The sequence below is a fragment of the Phyllostomus discolor genome, chromosome 2 (assembly GCF_004126475.2).
Source record: "Phyllostomus discolor isolate MPI-MPIP mPhyDis1 chromosome 2, mPhyDis1.pri.v3, whole genome shotgun sequence".
NCBI classification, from domain to species: Eukaryota; Metazoa; Chordata; class Mammalia; order Chiroptera; family Phyllostomidae; genus Phyllostomus; species Phyllostomus discolor.
This window is the reverse complement of record NC_040904.2, coordinates 9,897,178-9,916,528: the sequence shown is the minus strand read 5'-3', so window position 1 is coordinate 9,916,528 and position 19,351 is coordinate 9,897,178. Positions and strand designations below refer to the sequence as shown.

At 57.1% G+C, this 19,351-nt stretch overlaps 1 long non-coding RNA gene across 1 annotated transcript in view; it reads left to right on the top strand.

Moving 5' to 3' along the window:
- The window catches only part of LOC118498772, a 39,024-nt gene that overhangs the window by 8,774 nt on the left and 10,899 nt on the right, over positions 1–19,351 (top strand). The window contains exons 2-3 of the long non-coding RNA XR_004901226.1: positions 9,768–9,776; positions 18,247–18,398. This is a non-coding gene — a long non-coding RNA (uncharacterized LOC118498772). The remainder of the gene's footprint in view (positions 1–9,767; positions 9,777–18,246; positions 18,399–19,351) is intronic.

Below are 19,351 nucleotides of genomic sequence, written 5' to 3'. Positions count from 1 at the left end.
CCCCCACCCTTCACCCCCGCCTCCTCACTCTGCCCCCGTGGGAACCCGTAGGAATGACTCAGATCTCACAGTGGAAGGAAGGCCCCCCCCCCCCCCCCCCCCCCCCCCGTCCAGGACGATGTCTTCACCCCACTCTGACCCAGTCCACTGGGCGGAGGACCACATGTCCGCCTGCACACCTCAGGGGCTCTGGATGCCCCCGTGTCGGAAGGCAGCACCTTCGAGAAGAGCCTGACCCCGGGCGCCTGGCGACCTCCTCGTGCCCCGACTATCTGAATGTGAGCCTGTTTCTTTTGTCGAACTTTCAACAGCTGACTACAGCCACAGCAGAAAGATAGTATCTGACTTCAAAAAATGGTAGACGCATGTGAACAAAATTGCTAAAAAAATACATGCAAATAGGCTTTAACAAGCTCCCTGCCTAGTAAGCACAGAGAGGCGTCCGCTGTCACACTGACAGAGCAGGGTTGCAGGTCTGGAAGCGACGGGGGTTTGTCCCCCACGGAAGCGCTGTGCTCCTCCCACTGTGGGAGGCGCTGCTTCCGGGCCTGGCTGCGGCCTCCTGTCAACCGGCGGGGGGTGGGCAGTGTTCCCCCTCACCTCCCTGCCACTGGGCAGTGTGAGCGACCGCAGGGCGGCTCCAGGACAAAAGACCTGGGTCCCTGAGTGAGCACAAGAGCCCGCTGTGTCAGAGCACTGGGCTTGCTTCTTACTCAGTCACTGCCCGTCCTGTCCCATTCCCTCCCTCTCCCCGTGCGTGTGCACATGTGTGCGCTCACACATAAACCCGCACGTGTGTACACGCTCTCTCCTCTTGCTGCACCCCCTGCCCCAGCACAGCAGGCTGGGCGACACCCGCCTTCAGAACCAGACCCAGATTTGCTTGCCCTTTCTTCCCACTGTCGACCTAGAAGGCTCTGCCTCCCCCTGGGACACACCTCCAGCTGAGGGAGCATGTCCCAGGGAGCAGGGTCCTCGCCTGTGCTGTGAAACCATCCCGACCTGGGCCTTCTGCCCATAGCCTGCTGTTTCCAGCGGGGTGGGGGAGGCCAGCAACTTCCCTGACTCCTGCCCCTCCCGGCAGACAGGGTGTCCTCCGTCCCTGCCCAAGACTGGGAAGACCCCCTCCGCCCTGATGTGCACAGCACGGACGCAACGCCGCATCTCCACAACCTCAACACACAGCTCCACCCGCTCACCCCTCTCCTGGGACTGCAGGGGGCCCATTCCAGAGCGAATCCCAAGTCTGAAAGCTGAGGCTGCCCCTTTGCCATGGCAGTCCCATCCCCACCCCTATCCTGTGCACACACCAACCCCCGGTGCCAGCACACAGAAAGCTCCAGCAGGTACTTTTTGGATGACTGGACGGATGGACGAATGCTGGATGGGCAGACGGGCGAATGGGGGGGTGTGAACACATGGATGGGTAGGTGGATGGGTGGAGAGATGCACGACATCCCATCCTATACGTCTGGTGTGTGACCAGGCACTGCACCTCACAAGGAGGCACTCTCTTGGCAATGGGAGACCGGGGAGAACGCTGGCACGACAGCCGCTGGCTCCCTTGGGTGCTGCCTGCGCCGGCCCACAGCCAGCCGCACCTCCTCACTCTCTAAGGAACAGACAGCATGCCGCCTTCGGTGCACGCCATCCTCCAGCAGCACGCAGAGGCAGCACACCCCCAGGGGGTCGCCATGGCTACAGAGGGTCCCCCACCACGTTCACTTCCCCATCCTGGAAACTGGGGGGTCCCAGGCTCAGGCTGCAGCCCAGGGCAGAGCTGGTACCCAGAAAACGGTGGTTTTTACAGGGTACAAGAATGACTGGGCACAGCGAGGGGTGTTACCCCACTTGGGACAGAGTTCCCTATGAGAACGCCCTTGATGTGGAGACACAGGACCTTGGTCACACCACAGTGGCGGGGGCAGAGCGCCTCTGCACATCACCCACCACTCTCTAACAGCAACAGCGCCCGCGTGGAGTGGTGGGCAGCTCACGTCACCCACCACTCTCCAACAGCAACAGCGCCCGCGTGGAATGGTAGGCAGCTGCCCCCGGGCAGGCTGGACCAGGGAAGGCAGCTGTGTGGGGTCTGAGCTGGTAGTATCTGCCAGGGCAGCACTATCAGCTGATGGAGGGCCCCGCCAGTGCTTGGCTTGTACATTATCCTCTGTCACAACTGTAACTTTCTGATGACTCGGCTGACCCACCTGAGTCCCACCCACAGTCCACGGAGAACAGCCTGCCCGTGGAAGGGGGCACTGCATGGATAACTCAGGGGTGAGGAAAGTCCCCGACAACCTACTGTCGCCGAGGCCCACAGGGGCCCGTTGCTGCACTGGCCCCAGCAGGTGAGAGCGGTGGGGAGGCTCACACTGTGCTGGGCTGAGAAAGGCTCAGAACACAGGACGTGCGGCCCCTGGCAGTCACACAGTTAAAAGACTACATTGTACATCCTATAAATGTTTGCTGAGCTGGTATAGACAGGATGGCCAGTCGTCATACAAACTCACTTTTACCAGTTTTGAAGGCACTTTTGTTAAGCACACGGTGCAGATAAGAACAGGCACTGGCCGACAACGATGTTCTGTTTAGTAAGGCACACTAGACGCCCGCACTCAGGAGCGTCCCGTGAACGTGACCTTCAGTGCACGGGCTCAACTGCTCGTAACCCTGTAACACTCTCAGTCTACCAAGATGTCACAAACACGCAACGTGCTTGAGAAAGCCTTACTGATGGAAGCAGCAATTTTCAACCTTTTTCATCTCATGGCACACAGAGTGATTACTACAATTCCGTAGCACACCGAAAGTATGTATTTTTCCTATCTGACAAAAAAACAGGCATAACTGAGAATCATTCACACTGGATGGCTATTGCTGTGTGGGCTCGTGTCATTTTCCTACTCGACACTCGAAGGGAAAGGAGGTCAGTGCCCCTGACTACACAGCCGGGCACCCCCGGGCGCCACGGCACAGCGGTGACAACCCGCCTACGACCCGCCGCTCCGGAGCGCGGGGAGACATTTTCAGTCTGTCAACAGGGGAGCAACGTGAACCACTTGAATTACAGTAAGTTCCGAAAGGATGATGACGGAGTTTTCCCTGTAACGCTCAGTGTTTGCTCCCACATAAACACTCCGTGATGAGGGACCGACTAAAAAAAATGGTGGCCGTTCTAAATTTAGGGTATTCGATCAAAACTTCTAGCAGTTTTGCTTTTGCCTTTGTCTTACTGCTACTGCTTGCCTTAGCGGCGTCTTGCATTCTGATGCCTGACTGAGGAACCAAACCCGTCCACGCTGCTGCAGCCGGAGATGGGAGTGGGAGCTGAATCCCAGAGGCTGCCGTCAAAGTTGCAGGAAGACCCGGGGGGGGGGGGGGCTGGGCCCCAACTCCCACGTCCCCTCCAGAAGCACCATTTGCCCTCGGCCCACGGCGAGCACGGTGCCCACCAAGGTCCAGGGGTCGTGGTGCTGCCCCCACTCCCAGACACGGGTCCCACCTGGCACCAGCCCCTCTGTTATATTGAGCAAGACGCTGTTTTCCTGGGATTGCTGGCTCCGAGACGGGTTTCTCCGTAGGACGCTGCACTGCAAACTGTGGCTCAGGTTACTCCCCGAGGGCTGCCAGTCTCCTCCTGCCCCTGAACATGAGGACGAGGGTGCTGTCGCAGTGACGGACTGTCCGGTCTCCTCAGGCGGCGGGTATGGGACCCCCCTGAACGAGGCTCCCCCCACACCGTGCCCCCTTCAGTCAAGCCCCTCTGCACCCAGAACGGTGTCTGGGAGTTACTGCATTCTACACAAACACGGCACGCTCACAGCCCCTTTTAAAGCAACAATTCACGCCCCCCCCCAAGCCCAGGAGTTTGTCATTTTTACAGTCATGCACAACTTGTGAGTCTCGTGTTAAGAAAATGTAATAGATTTTGATGTCTTCAAACATCAAGTTGAATTAAAAGTCTGAAATCACCTGAAGTGTTGAATGCAAGGAATTTGCTGCCCGTGTTTTTGGAAGGAAAACATTTTAACAACGGTTGCCACAGTCTCATTTCCTTCAGCAGGAGGAGTATTTTTAACGTTAGAAAAGTCATTCATGAACAGCGGCAGCCAAGGGCGAACCGTTATGAAGCAAAGCCACAAACTTTTACAGTTTCACAGGCATCTTTCTAACGTACCCTTTAAACTTGGAAGCTAAAACGATTTGTGTACGTGTTTATAGACACGTTCTTAACTCTGCCTAAAATTTAAGCCAGCCCCTGTCTACACTCTGGACGATGCCCACAGAAGAGAAGCACTTTCAAGGGAAAACACGAAGCCGACGGGCAGCAACATCCCTCTCAAAGCTGCAGCCCCACAGACGCGCCCTTGCACCGCACCTAAGGTCCACACTTCACAGCTCAGAATAAAAGCGAACGCGTCACCTCTCCTCTCCGAGCGCTTCTTGCGCCTCCTCTTGTACCGGCGTCCCATGACGCTGAAGCAGGTCCCCGTGGAGAGAAAGTCCCAGTGGCGAGCGAGGCCATCCAGCCGAGCCACCGCCAGCCGCCAGCCCGAGCTCATTCTGTGCCCCTCTCGGGTGACTCGCCTCAGCAGCTCCGCCGCCGAAGCGACAATGGCCAGCCCCCCGCCGGCACGTGGGGGCTGCTCCTCCACAGCCGCAGCAGCCGCAGCCACAGCCGGGGCTCATTCATCAGCCACAGAATCGGGGCGCTCGCAACAACACCACAGCGACTTCCAGCACACCGCCCAGAGCGACATGTGACAGTTAACCCTTCAGGGCTGTCCTGGGCACAACGCCGGGAGTAGTAGGGAGGGAAGACGTGCTGGGGCTGCGTTCCAGGGAGACAGGGGTCTCTCGAGTCCTGTCTGAGTGAGAAGCCCCCCCCCCCCCCCCCGTGGTCTTTACGAGAGACAGTGCCTGAAAAGCTGACGTGCGCGTGTCGGTGCGAGGGCACCGTCCACCAAGCGACCGGCAGCCGTCACGGCTGCCGCACCCCGTGCAGCGGCCAGCCAGCGCCCAGAGGCACCTCTGAGAGCAAGGGCACCGATGAGGACTCCCACGGACCTGTGCCCACCCGCCCCCCTGCCCTGGGTCGCCTCCGCCCACCTTTGTCCCCAGGAGCCAGTCCGTCCCGCTGCCGGCCCTTCACTACAGCACACGACGTGGCCCCCACCACACGCTGAGCTCTGGGGGGAGGCAGACCTCGCCCCTTCACACTGGCTACCAAGCCTGGGGGATGATAGAGCAGCTCATGGGACCAGCCAGCAGCAGGGCTAGCTCACCACACACACACTCACATGTGCATGCACACGCACACCCATGAACACACACACACATGCTCACACATGCGCACTCACGCATGCACACACCTCGAGGCACCTGGCACCTGCAGCTTGGGCTCCAGCACTGAGGCACAGCACAGCCCGTGGTCCTCACACCCTCTGGCCCAGATGGACGCTCTCCCTTTGGACCTGGGCCAGACGAGTATTTCAGACTTTGTAGCCGTGTGTCTGTATTACCTACAGATTCAACAAGGCTGGCGTGGCCTTGGGTGGAGAGGGGAGACAAGCTTCTGGCAAAGGTTGCCACTATGTCCAGATGGATTCCCTCAGGAAGCAAAAAAAATGCCTTCTTTCTTATAGCATCTGAGCTTGTGGCCTGGGCCCAGGGGTGACGGTGACACTCCGCAGTGCTGGGGCAGACCTGTGCTGTGAGCCCTGCAGACCATCCCACGAAGCCCCCAGGTGGTCAGCCCTGGGGGGACAGAGCCCTGGGCTACACTCGGGGAAGAGGAGGAGGCAGAGGCGGGACACAGTGGAGCCCTGCATCAGGTTCCTAAAAGACACCGCAGGGACTTGGGGGCAAGACAAAGAAATAGAGGCCTAAAGAGGCGGGGAGCAGGTGTACAGCCCCAAGATGTCAGGTCCAGGCAGGCAGTGCAGGACCAACAGCACAGGGGGGTGGAGCCCCCCCCCCCGCCCCCCCCCCCCCGTGGCCCTGGGCTGCGCCCCACCCCTTCTACTGCTGCTGTGCCCCCAGAGGCGTGGCCTGAGGTGTCCACGGCACCCCATCCTGGTGAAAGCAGCACTTGAACAACATCAAATACCGTCTTCTCTCTGCCCTCTGACATACCACGCTTTCCAGTTTTATGCCCTCAGCAGAGGACTTCAAAGGCAACCACAGGGATCAGAACCAGGAAACCACAAAGGAGACTGTTGAAAAGGAAAACATAAATGTTCCCACTTATTTCAAATAAGAAACAAGAAAACCTATTTTAGAAACAGTCACTCATTGCATTTAAAATCTGTGTCTGGGGATTTCCGTGGGTTTCTCATTACTGATTCCCTTGCCATGCATCAGAGCAAGTCACGTCCCTGACCGTGAACATGGCCACGCACTGCGCCTAACCAGGCAGGAGACAGAGGGGGCGCCGGGAGCTGAGCTCCACCGTGGCAGGGGAGCTGGCTCGCTGAGAAGGGTCAGGGTCTCCGGCCGCCTCCGAGGAGACACGGGCTGGAGCATGCCGCCAGCCAGACTGGTCCCAGGGGCTCCTAACGGGACGAACCAAGGGAGAAACAGCGGGAGGAATGGGGCCAGGACTTCCTGGGCGCTCTTCTCCAGGAGAAGAGTTGTACCGCCAGAGTCCCGTGCAGCCCCCGGGACTCTGCCCAGAGCCAAACAAACGAGGATTTAAGAAAAAGGGTAGATGTGGAAAAGCAGTCTGGGCTCCGGGTTCTTTATGATGAAATGATTCTGGGGAAATAATGCTTCAAGAAGTCAGAGAAAAAATAAGGAACATCCCCCAGCTGCTGGAGACACTCGCATTTCTGAAAAAATAAACCTCTCTGTGGTCTCTCTGCGTTGGAGTCTCACATGGGTTTGGTTCCCCCAGGAAGCTGAGCTCGGTCTCTGCCCGCCATCTGGGAAGAGGTGGCGAGGGGGCCAGGCCACTCCCAGGGGCTGGCTGTGCTCTCTGCACCCCTGGCTCCACGGGGACAGCCCTGGGTGAGGCCACCACCAGCCGAGACCGAGTTGCTGCGGTGACTCACAGCTTCCCTATCTGCTTTCTCGAAATGGGAAGATTATAATTCCTCCACCTCCTTCATAACCCTGACCTAAAAGGAATAGAACACCTGACATCAAGACAAACCACAGTTTATAACCAGTGTATTCAGAACAAGAAAAATCTGCAAAGTGCACGTAAACCTGGTGAGTCGAGCAGCAGCGAGCATGGCTGCCCAGAGGACCCCAGGGCGGGAAGTCGGCCAGGCTGGTGTGGGTGCAGCAGCAGGAGCGGGAGCAGGCCCGTGGCACGACCCACAACACCTGATCGTGTGCAGCGCTTCTCAGGAACCCGCCCGAGGAGATGCTTGCTGCTCGGAGTGAAAACACACTTCACGGGAGATGCTGCTGACCAGAAGTAACCTGGGGGTCACAGCCGATGTTGCAGAAGACACGACGGCAGGTCTTCACGACAGGAGGCCCTCTGCTGGGTCGTCTGCCGGCGGGCGTCTGTCCTGGGTGACGTGCCCCGTGTCACCAGAGGAGGCGGCTGTGCGAGCTGTGCCTCCTGAGAGTCTGGGTTGTCTACTTGGCCTCCACTCATCACAGGCAGACTGTGTTAATTATGTGGTCCTTTTCTTGGTGCTCTGTCATGTGGGGGCCTTGCAGGCCTGGAAAGCCGGCGCCTCCCAGGCTGGCCACTCTCGGGGACAGCAGAGGGCCCGGCCAGCAGCGGGTCGGGGGTCCCCTCCTCATCCACCTCTCACACACCATGCCCATGTGCCCCCTGCCCTGAACCGGCCTGGGCCCAGCACCAGGCACCGAGGGGCCACTTTTACGGCTCAATGACCACCAGAATCACTCAAACTGGCCAATCCTGAGCTTTCATGCTGCTCTGCTTTTCCCGGAGGAGCCCCAGTGAATGCCTCTCATCTAGGCCTTCCCCTCGCTCCTTCCTGCCTCCTGACCACGGCCGGTGCTCCCTGTGTGGTGTCGTGGGCCCCTCCTGCAGGGACACGCAAGTGATCACGTCTTCTTCCAGTGGCCTCGGCCTCTCCCTGGGGTCCCTCAGGCACCTCCGTTAGAGCGACAGTGCCCGGGGCACCGAGGAGAGTGCCATACGGACCTGAAGACCTGCCGGGTCCGAGGATGCCAAGTCTCCTCCGGTTCCTGGTAACTGAAGGGCAGGTAACCGTCGGCACGCAGAGACGGGCTCGTGTCCGACCGCGCTGCGCAGTCCTCCCTGGTGTGTGCTTACCTTAGTGGGTTCGACAAGCACGCCAGTTACACATACTTCACTTCCATCTCACTAAGGGGTCACTTCTTCTTTTCCGCATCAGGGGACACCCCGATGCACAGTAGGTCTCCCAAACACAGTACGTGCCGTTGTTCTTGCAGGACGAGGCTCGCTCGCACACGGCGGCCCACAGACAGCCCCGCCGCAGCAGCACCCGCTCCGACTGCAGGCGTCCGTCTCAGGGACGGCACAGAGAGTCGCCGGCGCCGCAGCACTGTCCTAACCCGCGTCCACCGTCGTCTTCCCCTCCCCCTCCCCCCGCCTCGCTTCCACCTCCCGGACTATTTCGGAGACACGCAAAAATAGACCGTGGGCATTCGGGATCGGGGGATGCCGAGAAGCGCGCAGGAGAACGGCAAGGATTCGACGTGGCGGCTCTGGTTTCTAGGGCCGTTACACTGACAGTTTATCACTGAAAAAAAAAATACTTTACCGCTCTTTTCCCCCACTTCAGAAGTATATCAATTTCCAACTTCAGCTGTCATGTCTCTGCAAGTTAATAACTACCGAGTTCTAGGAGAGTGTCATAAATAGCCACATGCCATTTAGCATCTGACGATCCTGGTATCTAATTAATTTTATTTTTATCTATGTCCTCAGAGTAAAGGCTCCAAAATTTAATGCTCCTAGAATATTAATTTAGGATAAAATTCTTTATTAAAAAATATTTTTCCACTCTCACCAGAAGAAAAAAAAAGTTTATTCCATTAAAATTCTAACCTCTCTAAAATGAGTCAGTTATTCATTAACTATTTACATGTAATCAACACATGGGAAATAGTAACACTGTCTAATTTAATGTTACAGTAGCCCAGCCCTGGCCGGGTGGCTCAGCTGGTCGTTGTGTGGTCCCACGCACCCAAAGCTTGCACGTTCAATCCCCAGCCAGGGCATACACTGGGTTGCCGGTTCGAGCCCTGGTTGCGGTATGTATGGGGAGGGGGGACAACCAGTTGATGATTTTCTCTCTTATCAATGTCTCTCTCTCCCCAAATCAATAAATGTATCTTCTGGTGAAGATTAAAAAGAATAATAAAATAAAGCCCCCCAGAGGTGTGTGTTAATAAGACACGCAGCAAACATTCATCCACCTGACGGAGAGCAAGCCCCGCCCCATGCCAGGCTGGCTGCGAGGGCCCGGGGTGCGTCGGTGAGCACAGGGCAGTGAGGTCTCTTTGCAGGAGGCCCTGCTCTAACGAGGATGCAAAGGACGACCGTCAGTGTGTCTGAGCAATGAAAGGACCTGGGCGCGTGTCTGAGGAGGTGAGCGCTGCAGGGGGAGAGCCTGGGGCAGGAGGCGGTGGCGGTGGGAGCCGTGAGGGGACCAGATGAAGGTGGTGAGGCGGCAGCTCAGACATCGGGAAGAGCGTTCTTGGAGCACAGAAGGGCTGAGACCCCGAGCAGCACCCAGCAGCCCCAGGAACAGCTGGGAGGCCAGCATGGCAAAGGTGAAGGCTGGGAGGCCCTGGGAGTGGGGGGAGGTCAGCTGGTAGGACTTCCCAGGCCCGTGCCAGGATGTGATGGCCACTCTGCACGGGAGTTTAGGTCGGTTCCGGCCCCTGGTCCCTGGGGAAGAACAGCTGCAGGGACCAGGCTGACGCAGGCAGACTGGTTAGGAGCGGCTAACCAGACGGGGACAGAGCTGGTGGCTCAGAGCACCGAAGGCAGCGGGGCAGGTGAGGAATCGCCTGACTCTGGGTGTGTTCTAACAGCTTCCCCGAGGGCATGGGTGTGGGCGGGAGAGCAGGGACAGCCTGGCTGAGGGGCCGAGGGGCTGAAGGATGGAGCTGCTGAGACAGAGACTGCCAGTGGGCTGGGGGCTCGGGCTGGGTGTGCCGTCGGAGGCTGGAGACATCTGTGAATCCCCCAAAGGAAGACGCTGCTGGACCCAGACCTGGGCCTGGACGGTGCAAGGAAGCTCTGGGCTGGCGGGGGGGACAGGTGTGGGACTCACCCGCACCGAGGTGAGAGGGGTGAGATTCCCCAGGGACGGGCACAGACAGAGGGGAGGGAGGGCAGGGCTGCGCCGGGAGGGAGACCCCTGGGAAGGGCGCCGCTGCTGGGAGGCCGGGAGGGGAAGGGCGGGCAGGGCGCCTGTGAGGGAGCAGCCGTTTTTCCGTACGTTAGGACTCCTCACAAGTTTTAAAGTCAAACTAACATATGCGTATTTCTTTAAATAGACACATTTCTGTTTTTCATATTAAAATGATTTCAAATAGACAGGCTAAGTCTAGTTTTCAGTCCACTTGCGACGTTTCTCCACTCGAGATCATGAATTTGATTGGGCTTCTTTCATTCTTTTAAGGTGACTCTACCAAGGAATTCTGGATTACAGGCAGAATCTGCATTTCCCAAATAAAGTATAACAGGTATTGGATTTAGGGGGGAAAAAGGGGGACAAAAGGCTCTTAATTTGAAGGCCCCATAATTAGTTCCAATAACCCAAGGTGACCTGAAGTGAGAAAGCAGTCACAGGCTGTGGCAGACAGGTGGCTCAGGTGGCCCGCAGACACCTGTGGTGGCCACTGGTAGCTCAGGAGGCCCACAGATGGCTCAGGGGGGGCTCGCAGCTGGCTCAGGGGCCCGCAGATGGCCGAGGGGCCTGCAGCTGGCTCAGGGGGGCCCACAGATGGCTCAGGGGGGCCCGCAGCTGGCTGAGGGGCCCACAGATGGCTGAGGGGCCCACAGATGGCTGAGGGGCCCGCAGCTGGCTCAGGGGGCATGCAGATGGCTCAGGGGCCCGCAGATGGCTGAGGGGCCTGCAGCTGGCTCAGGGGGGCCCACAGATGGCTCAGGGGGGCCCGCAGCTGGCTCAGGGGCATGCAGACGGATGCTGGCAGCAGAGGACAACTCAGATCTGTGAGGCCTGGGGCTACACAGAGAGAGCTCTGGTTCCCACTAACAGACTGGGGGGAAATCCGGAAAGACACTATTAAAAGTCTGACCATAATAAGGGAGACAGATCATAATGGGGGAAAAAAAAAGCCTGAACATACATTTCAAACTAAACTAAATTGATAGCCACAGTTTAAATGGGTACTTCTTTCAGGATTAATTTTGAACTGTCCTTTAAAAATAATGTTTACTACAACTGATTATTAAAAACAAAACAGAACATAAACCTTTTCAAATGTAAAGTAAAACCAGCTGGTCCTTCAAAGATGACAAAGTAGTTTTGCTCATTCTAGAGCAGAAAAACTTTGGGTGACTTCTTCTACTGTAAATAATCCCAGGGGGGGTTTAATGGAAAATGTGCAGATTAAAGAAACGGCACAAACACACGTCTGTACAAGGGTGTGCAAACAGGGCAGACATACCTCTGTACAGGGGTGTGCAAACAAGGCAAACACACGTCTGTACAGGGGTGTGCAAACAGGGCAGACACACGTCTGTACAGGGGTGTGCAAACAAGGCAAACACACGTCTGTACAGGGGCGTGCACAGGACAAGACGGACGGTACGGTCCGAACAAAAACTGAAACGAGACCGACTGGAGGAAGGAGCAAACTGACAGGAATCGGGGACGACACGGCCAGACCACCCTGGTGGGGACGAGGCACTGCGTGGGTCTAAAGGCCAGGACACTCCAACGGGAGGGAAACAGAAGAAACTCCCCCCAAATCAAGGTCTGAATGTGCCACCACCCGGACACTCGTGTGCACCAAAAAGGGACAAAAAGCATGAAAACGCAGTTTTCTCAGCAGTATCACCAAAATGCACGAGTGAAGAATCGCGAGGGCATCTAGACTAAAGCAAGACTGGGGAGTCCGAGTCTGGCCGGGGGACAGCACGGACCATGGCCGAGCTCCAAGGGGAGCAGAGTGTGGCTACCAGCCGGGTTCCCACGGGCTGCTCTGCAGCTGCAAGGAGAGTGTTCGCACCCCCGCCAGGAAACGCAGGGGCCTGGTGCGCCGCGTCCCATCTCCACGGACCCAAGTGTAACAGCGTGAGCCTCCCCACTCCCAGATCTCTATCCCCCAAACCGCCCAGAACCTGGGGGAGGGGGCAGGAATAGGGGACGAGCACCCTGAGGCTCCTGGGCGAGCTGGGCACTGCCCTGGGCCAGCCCGGCCAAGGGGGGTCTATGGCAGGTCCCTCGCGTGCTTTGGCCAGAGAAAACTCCACTGGCTGTGGTCTCCCTTCCCTCGAAAATGCCAGCCTCCGGGGACGTGGCGGGTAGAATCTGGGCAAAGACTTTCAGTCCCTGGCTTACGTCGGGCATCTTGGCAGCTGCCCGGCCAGCCGCAACCGCCTAGGACCCTGTCCCCACACTGCCGCTCAGTCAGGCTGAGAAGACGGGTGGGGGAGGGGAGCAGAAGGCCACCACGGGACTGTGGTTCAAGGCCAGTGAGGGGTGACAGAGGCAGGGTGAGAGTTCATGGAAGACAGATATTAAAACTTCAACAATGATATCATTCCTTTGCTTTATACTGGCAACGAAGACCAAACACACACATATACAAGTTTTGGTTAATTTGCAAACTGTACACTTAAAATTGGCATCCTCATTATCCACTAGTTAAAACTGGCAATCTGCCACTGGCATATTTATAACTTGACCGTATAGGCGAATTGCCCTTTATCTTCATCATTTCTTATTTGAAGTGGTCAGCTGAAATAGTAGAACCGTAAAATGTTACATGTGAACTGTATAAGCAAAAGTAATAACTGTGTCCCTTTACTTGAATTTTTGGGGGACACAGGTGCCAGGTGCGCAGTTCCACGACACACCTGCTGTGCACCGCGCCGCGTGTTCGCCCGCCCGAGTCAAAGCGGTAATTTCCGAAAAACTGGAACAGATGTATGAATCGCTCCTTTCAATTCCATAATGCAGTCGGCCCCCTCCAGAGACTCAATCTATTATAATTAAATTTAGAAATTATTTGATAAAATTTCATTCACAAATGAGCTCACTCACGGAACTGAACCAGCTGCCAGTGTTCCGCGGCGCACTGTCTGACGGGCCCTTTACAACGGCGGCGAGAAGACAGCCAGCGTGCAAGAGCTGGCTGAGGGGACCTGGTGTCTGGGCTCAAAGAGGACGGGCTTTTTCCCTTAGAGCGGCCTCCTCATCCTCCCAATGCGGTCCCACAGCACCACCTACTGTCTGAAGTCGTCGCTTACGTGCCCCGAAGCCAGGCTCTCCCCGCAGCACACACAACGCCCCAGCACGTCAACATCAGGCAGGCCACTCTGGACGTGGGCCGGGACACGTGTGTGGGCAAGAGGGCACCTCTGGGATGAAACAGACGTGCGCTAACGGCACACATCTGGGAGAATACATGAATCTGTACACTTGAAAAGGTTGAGTTTTACTGTGTGTAAATTATACCGCAAAAAATCCAGCTTGAAAAACAAAACTCCCAGAAAAAAACTGTGTGAGCAAGCCACAGCCTCAATGTGAAATGAACTAGACCAACACAGAGGTCTCAAGGAAAATGAAGGAACGTAGACTCCAGAAGCAGGAGGAAAAAGCTGCAAAGGGCTGGGGAGAACGTAGAGGGAGCAGGTGGTCCTCGCCCAGTGGGAAAACAGAGGCCCAGCACTAATGTTCACGGACATGGGCTAACTCGGTTCACGCTCGTCGTCACCGCGGTTGCCGTCACTGCACCGACGAGGAGACTGGTCAGCTGGCCCAGGACACGGCGCTCATGGTGGGGGGGGAGGGCCGGGCCTGCAGCCACTCTCCCCCTCTGCTCCACCGCCCAGGCAACTCGAGGACGCAGGAGAAGGTAAAACTGACCCAGAAGGCATGATCCCATGACAGTGAAAATCAAATGTGGGTGACCCTCGGCCATCGAGGGTGCTGACAGGGAAGGCGTGCTGACGGGCTCCTTTGCCCGCAGAGACGCCCCGGTGTGGGACACGGAGGAGGAGCTACGGTCCCATGCGGTTCCCCTGGTTCTGTGATGAGCAACGCGTACTGATCACGACAGGAACCCAGACGCCGCTCGTGGGTCTGAAACTGATTGAACTCTGGGTACAGACTAAAATGAAATGTTTTGCTTCAATCATGTGAAAAGGAGCAGCAAAACAAACCTGACGGAAGCTGAACAGTGTGGAGGGAGGAGAGGAGACGAGCATGGTGGGGCAAGTGCTCCCAGGTGTCCAGGGGACAGGGGGCCAGGAGATGCCTGAGGTCCCGGGAACCAGGACAGGTAAGCAGCATGCACAGTCCTGAGAGAGCCAGCAGAGGAACAAGGCTGGCTGACCCAGGGACCCTCCTCCTTTGTGACAACAGCTGGATGCCCAACACAGTTCTGGCCAATGAGAGGTAAGTAAATATATAATGGAGGCTTCTCGAATGCTCCAATAAAAAAAAAGCAAACATGGGCTGCACTGTCTGTCCCTTCCCAGTTGTTCCTGCCTTGAATGGAGACGTGATGACTGGAGCTGTGGCAGCAACACTGCAACCACGAGGGAATGGTTAAGAGAACTGCCAAGACACTGGCCCAGACTAACGTGGTTGTGCTCTAATTCAACACTAGTAAAAACCTACTTTTTGCATTACCTATAATGAAACAAATATATAAATCCCTGATTGTTTAAAACATGACTGACTGTAGGTCACGTTTTCCATTGCTTTCCGCCAAAAGCACTCCTAACTGTCACAGGAGCAGATGGGAGGAAAGGAGAAGTCTAAATGAGCTAAAAATCCTCCTCTATTTGAACTGAAAGTCAACAGATAATGTCTAAAACTTACGAATCAAAAAGTACGTTATTTGGAAACGAGAAGCACGACAGAGACTGCCATCTGCGAACCGATACTCACTCCTCCCTTCCTTGGTGAGGCACAGCGTCCCCATTTCCCGTCACCTCACAACTAGTCCTGGCCGCACGGCTGAAGGTGGGTCCACCGGGATGAAAACAGAAGTGTCCCGCGACAGCCCCTGGGAACCTTCTCAAGAACAACACGCACGTGGCTTTGTGGCACTTTCTCCGGCGCACGTCCCAGCTGTGCATGAGTTCACACGTCGTGGGTGGAATACCAGGACAGAAGGAGTGTGGGTGAGAACACTGCTCCAGCCCCGTCTGCTGAGCAGACACCACCGTGAGGGGCAGCCTCTTCTCTCCCCTGCGCCCTGCCTCTGATCCCCGCAGCCGGTCCCAGCGTGGACCGATCCAGAAACACGAACAGCCGCAACCCTTGAAAACCAATCAGAGAGGCTTCTAAGGGAGGGGAGGGCTCTGGACCATTGCTTTTTTACCAAAGGCCCTTCTAAAGTATGGGATTTGTCTGACTTTGAAGGCGTCACTTTGATAAAACCTAAAATAAAACACAGGTCTGGTCTCTTCCCTCATCCCCACCCGCACCCACCCAAGGCCCCTCCCCACCACGCCCCCTCCCACAGTCACAGCCTCTCCCAGGACCAGCGGGCTACTGCAGCCCCTCCTGCCCCGTGCTCACCTCCCCACGAGACCACCTGGATGACACAGGCTCACCTTTCAAACGGGGTTCCACCTCACCCCACAAAGTTCGCCGCACCTGCCTCTGGAACAGGCCACCTGTCTCCCCACTGCTGTCCCAGCAGGAGCAGACACAACCCTGAGCCCACCAGACTGTCCACGTTGAGGCCAAAGACCACTTCTGCCTGGGAAATGCCAGTGGAAGAAAAGACCCCTGCCCCTTCCTCTAGAGCTTCAAGAACGTGGATCTCCCACCACAATGCGAGGATGTGACGGAGGGGCCACATTGAATGCTTGTGCCCACACCTGCAGGTCGTGAGGCTGTGCTGCAGCCAGGCAGGTGCGCCTGCAGCCACCGTTCCACCGTACACGTCTGCTGGGCATGGCTGGGCTGGCTTGATGGGGTGGTCAGGGCAATCTTCCAGAACCCTCTGTTGCACACCAGGAGCACAGGAACTGTCCACAAGAGGGCACCTCTGTGTTTCCACAAACCCCTTCTGCAGAGGAAGCCTTCGGAGAAACTGAAAAGCAGCAAGGGCGGGAGGATGCCGGACTTTCCTGCATCCACAAACCACTCTCTTTGTTTCTCACACGTCAGTCTGAAGGTTTATGCACCCATCATCTTATTTTCAGTCAAGACCAGACACAAAACAGCTAGAAGAAAATTACCAGCAGACTCCTAAGAACAACACATGTGTGGTTTGCGCCCGACACTTCAAAGGCAATTGAGTTGCGATGCTCCCTGCTGTTCCACGTCTCGACTGGCTTCCCCCAGCCTATGGCCTCCAGCAGGTGGCTATGTGTCCCCAATGCCCTTGAACCTGCTGCTGCCTGCAGGGTCGGAGGAGAGTAGGCAGGCCAGACCCCACACCTCATCACAGTGCGGTGACCCTCCTGGGTCCTCGCTCCAGTGCCTCCTCCTCGGAGAACGCTTGCCCCTCCTTCCCTTGTCTCTCTCATGACTGACACCGTCCCGTGGTGACAGCTGGGCTGTCTTCTGCCCCACCAGCTGTTCTGTCCACCTGGCCCTGAGGCCTGGCCATTGCCTGCCACAGGTGCTCGGCACACATGTTGGACAAAGCGAAGGGCAGGTCCAGGGCGCTGCACAGGCCTTTCCTGCCCGTTGCGACAGGCCCCTCGGACCGCAGTTCCCAGCAGGATGAACACCAAAGCTCTGAACCCGCTTCGGCAGACACACCGCCATCTACCCTCACCTTCCCACGTCACCTTCCCTGCATCAGCGTGTCTGCAGCCCACCTGAGACATGCCCCCTGTCTCAGCATGGGTGCAGGCCCCAAGCTAGGCAAGAAGAGTGTTTAGGGCCCCCACACTTGAAAGACAGGTGCCCCCCGTATACACAGAACACACCAGGAGACTGTGAATCCTGCTTCGAGGTCCCCATGTCAGCACCCACACAGGGTAGATACAAGGAGGCCAGAGCAGGACCCCCGGGACCCTGGTGCTGACCTCCCTGCAGAGAGCCCTCCGCCTGCCGTCCCCCCGACAGCCCTGCCAGTAACGCGGAGCCAGGAGCAGACACCACTCCTACGTCATCGCTGCAGCCCTCGCCTGAGCCCTCTCAGCGTGCGCTCCAGGTCTGCTGCGGCCTGATCACTTTCGCTGTGGCTGTGAGGACAGCTCACTCGTGCAGAAGAGTATAAACACTTCACTCCTCCGGTGCACATGTACACCGTGCAAAAGTGCCTGCTCTCCACACGACTCGTTCACTCACCCTGAGGCCTGCTGCATGGAGGTGGCTGCAACCACTTCGCAACCACACCACACTCAGCAGCACCGGGCTCCGCGTCCCCTTCAGACCCACGCCGGCCCCAGGATTCCGGCCTCCAAGGAACGGAGTTACACAGAAGCTCGTGTCACGTGACCGATCAGGCTCCAAGAAGATCTGTGGCTGAAAAGTAACTCCACCCCAGGGCACAAGCCCGGGACAAAGTAACCTCCAGGGTGCCCCCTCACAATCTCACTGCCGGAAGCCAGAGAAAGAACATTAGTGAGGATCAAGCAAACTCCTTTCACGGGTCTCCCTGGGAACCTGTTCCCCCACATTCCTGGCATTTACAGACCCAGGAACCAGCCGGGCCTTTCCGGGCACAAATGCAACCCTGTCAGCGGTCAGATGTGGGCTTGCCTTCACCCCCACGTTTGTCTCAGCGTCTCTCAAGAGCAGATGCTGAATCACGGAACAGTCACCAAAGGTAAGAACTTAAAGAAGTTTCCTAATCACCTCCAAGGAAATGATTTACGGTAAAAGGCTGGAAGGAGGCACCCACCCCCTCCACCCTGAGGCCACAGGCAGCAGGGTCACAGAGCCTCGGGAGGGCGGCAGCGCTCCGGCCTGCAGGGTGGGGGTGCGGGAACTTGTGAGCCATCGCAATGGAATCCGTGGCGACAGTAACCTCTGCGGGGGGTGACTCAACAAAACTCATTTGGAGGGCACGACGGGCTCCCATCAAACAGAATTCACTGTTCATCAGGCAAACGGTTGCAATGCTCGTGGGTCCTCGCCTACCTTGCAGTCAGCTCAGCTCCTGTGTGCACTCTGGTCCAGGGGCCAGGCCTCCGTCGGCGCGTGTAGGGCTGAGGTCATCAGAACGTGAGCGAGCGTGGCCAGGGCGTTTCTTCAGCTGCTTCTCCAGCTCTCCACGCCCAACTTGAAAGACTTCACTCTGTGTAATAAAAAGGATTACATTATTTAGATTGATTTAACTCAGTATTAGATGCTTTTCACCCTTTCAGATGTGAACTCTGATAATAAAGAATTAAAAATCTTTCTAAATACAAGTTTAAATAATGTTTAATGTATTCTTATGACTTTTTTAAGGCTGATACACAATCATTGATGTCTTTATCCTGCCGGCCAGGACAGGTAGATGCACGGGGAACACCCACCACCCACTTCTGCTCCCAACACACTCAAGCCGGCAGGCACCGAGCACCGAGCACAGGCCAAAGAATGTGCCCTCGGGCCAGGCCTGTGTGAGCCTCCCTGCTGCAGGGTGAGTGTGCAGGGTGAGTGTGCAGGGTGAGTGCAGACAGAGCAACACAGGCCCGGGCTCCTCCCGACCCCTGCTGCCCGGGCCGAGAGCCCCGGGCCACCCCCACGCCCCCGGCACAGGGCTGGGACGCAACGTCGGCACATCATTCCCCGTCTGCGTGAGCACGGTTTCAACCAGCAAGCCACCAACGAGGACGTTTCCACATGCTCACGTGCTTCCAAAACCTGTGTAAGTGTCATGACTCTTTTCTCTTTGATAACGCAGGGAAGTCCTCCGGGCGGAGCTGCGCGCTAACACGGATGGCAGGAACCAGAGGCCCCCGAGGGGTCACTGTGGATTGGGCTGGAGTGCAGACGAGGCGCGTCTGAGAGGGCAGGAGCCCCCGCTGTGCAGACAGGCCAGTCGCCAGGACGTGCCCCCAGGCCAGAGCCCCTGTCCCAACCCCCAGTCCTCAGGGGCGGAACGGACCCATCTCAAGGCCCTTCTGTGTCTCCCCTCTGTGACTGCTTGGACCCGCCTGCGCCGTGTGTCAGGGCTCTGCAGGGGCCATCCCAAGGGTGATGGGACGGAGGCATTGCCACACGATTAACCACATGACAACTGACAAGGGCCACCTGCCAGCCAT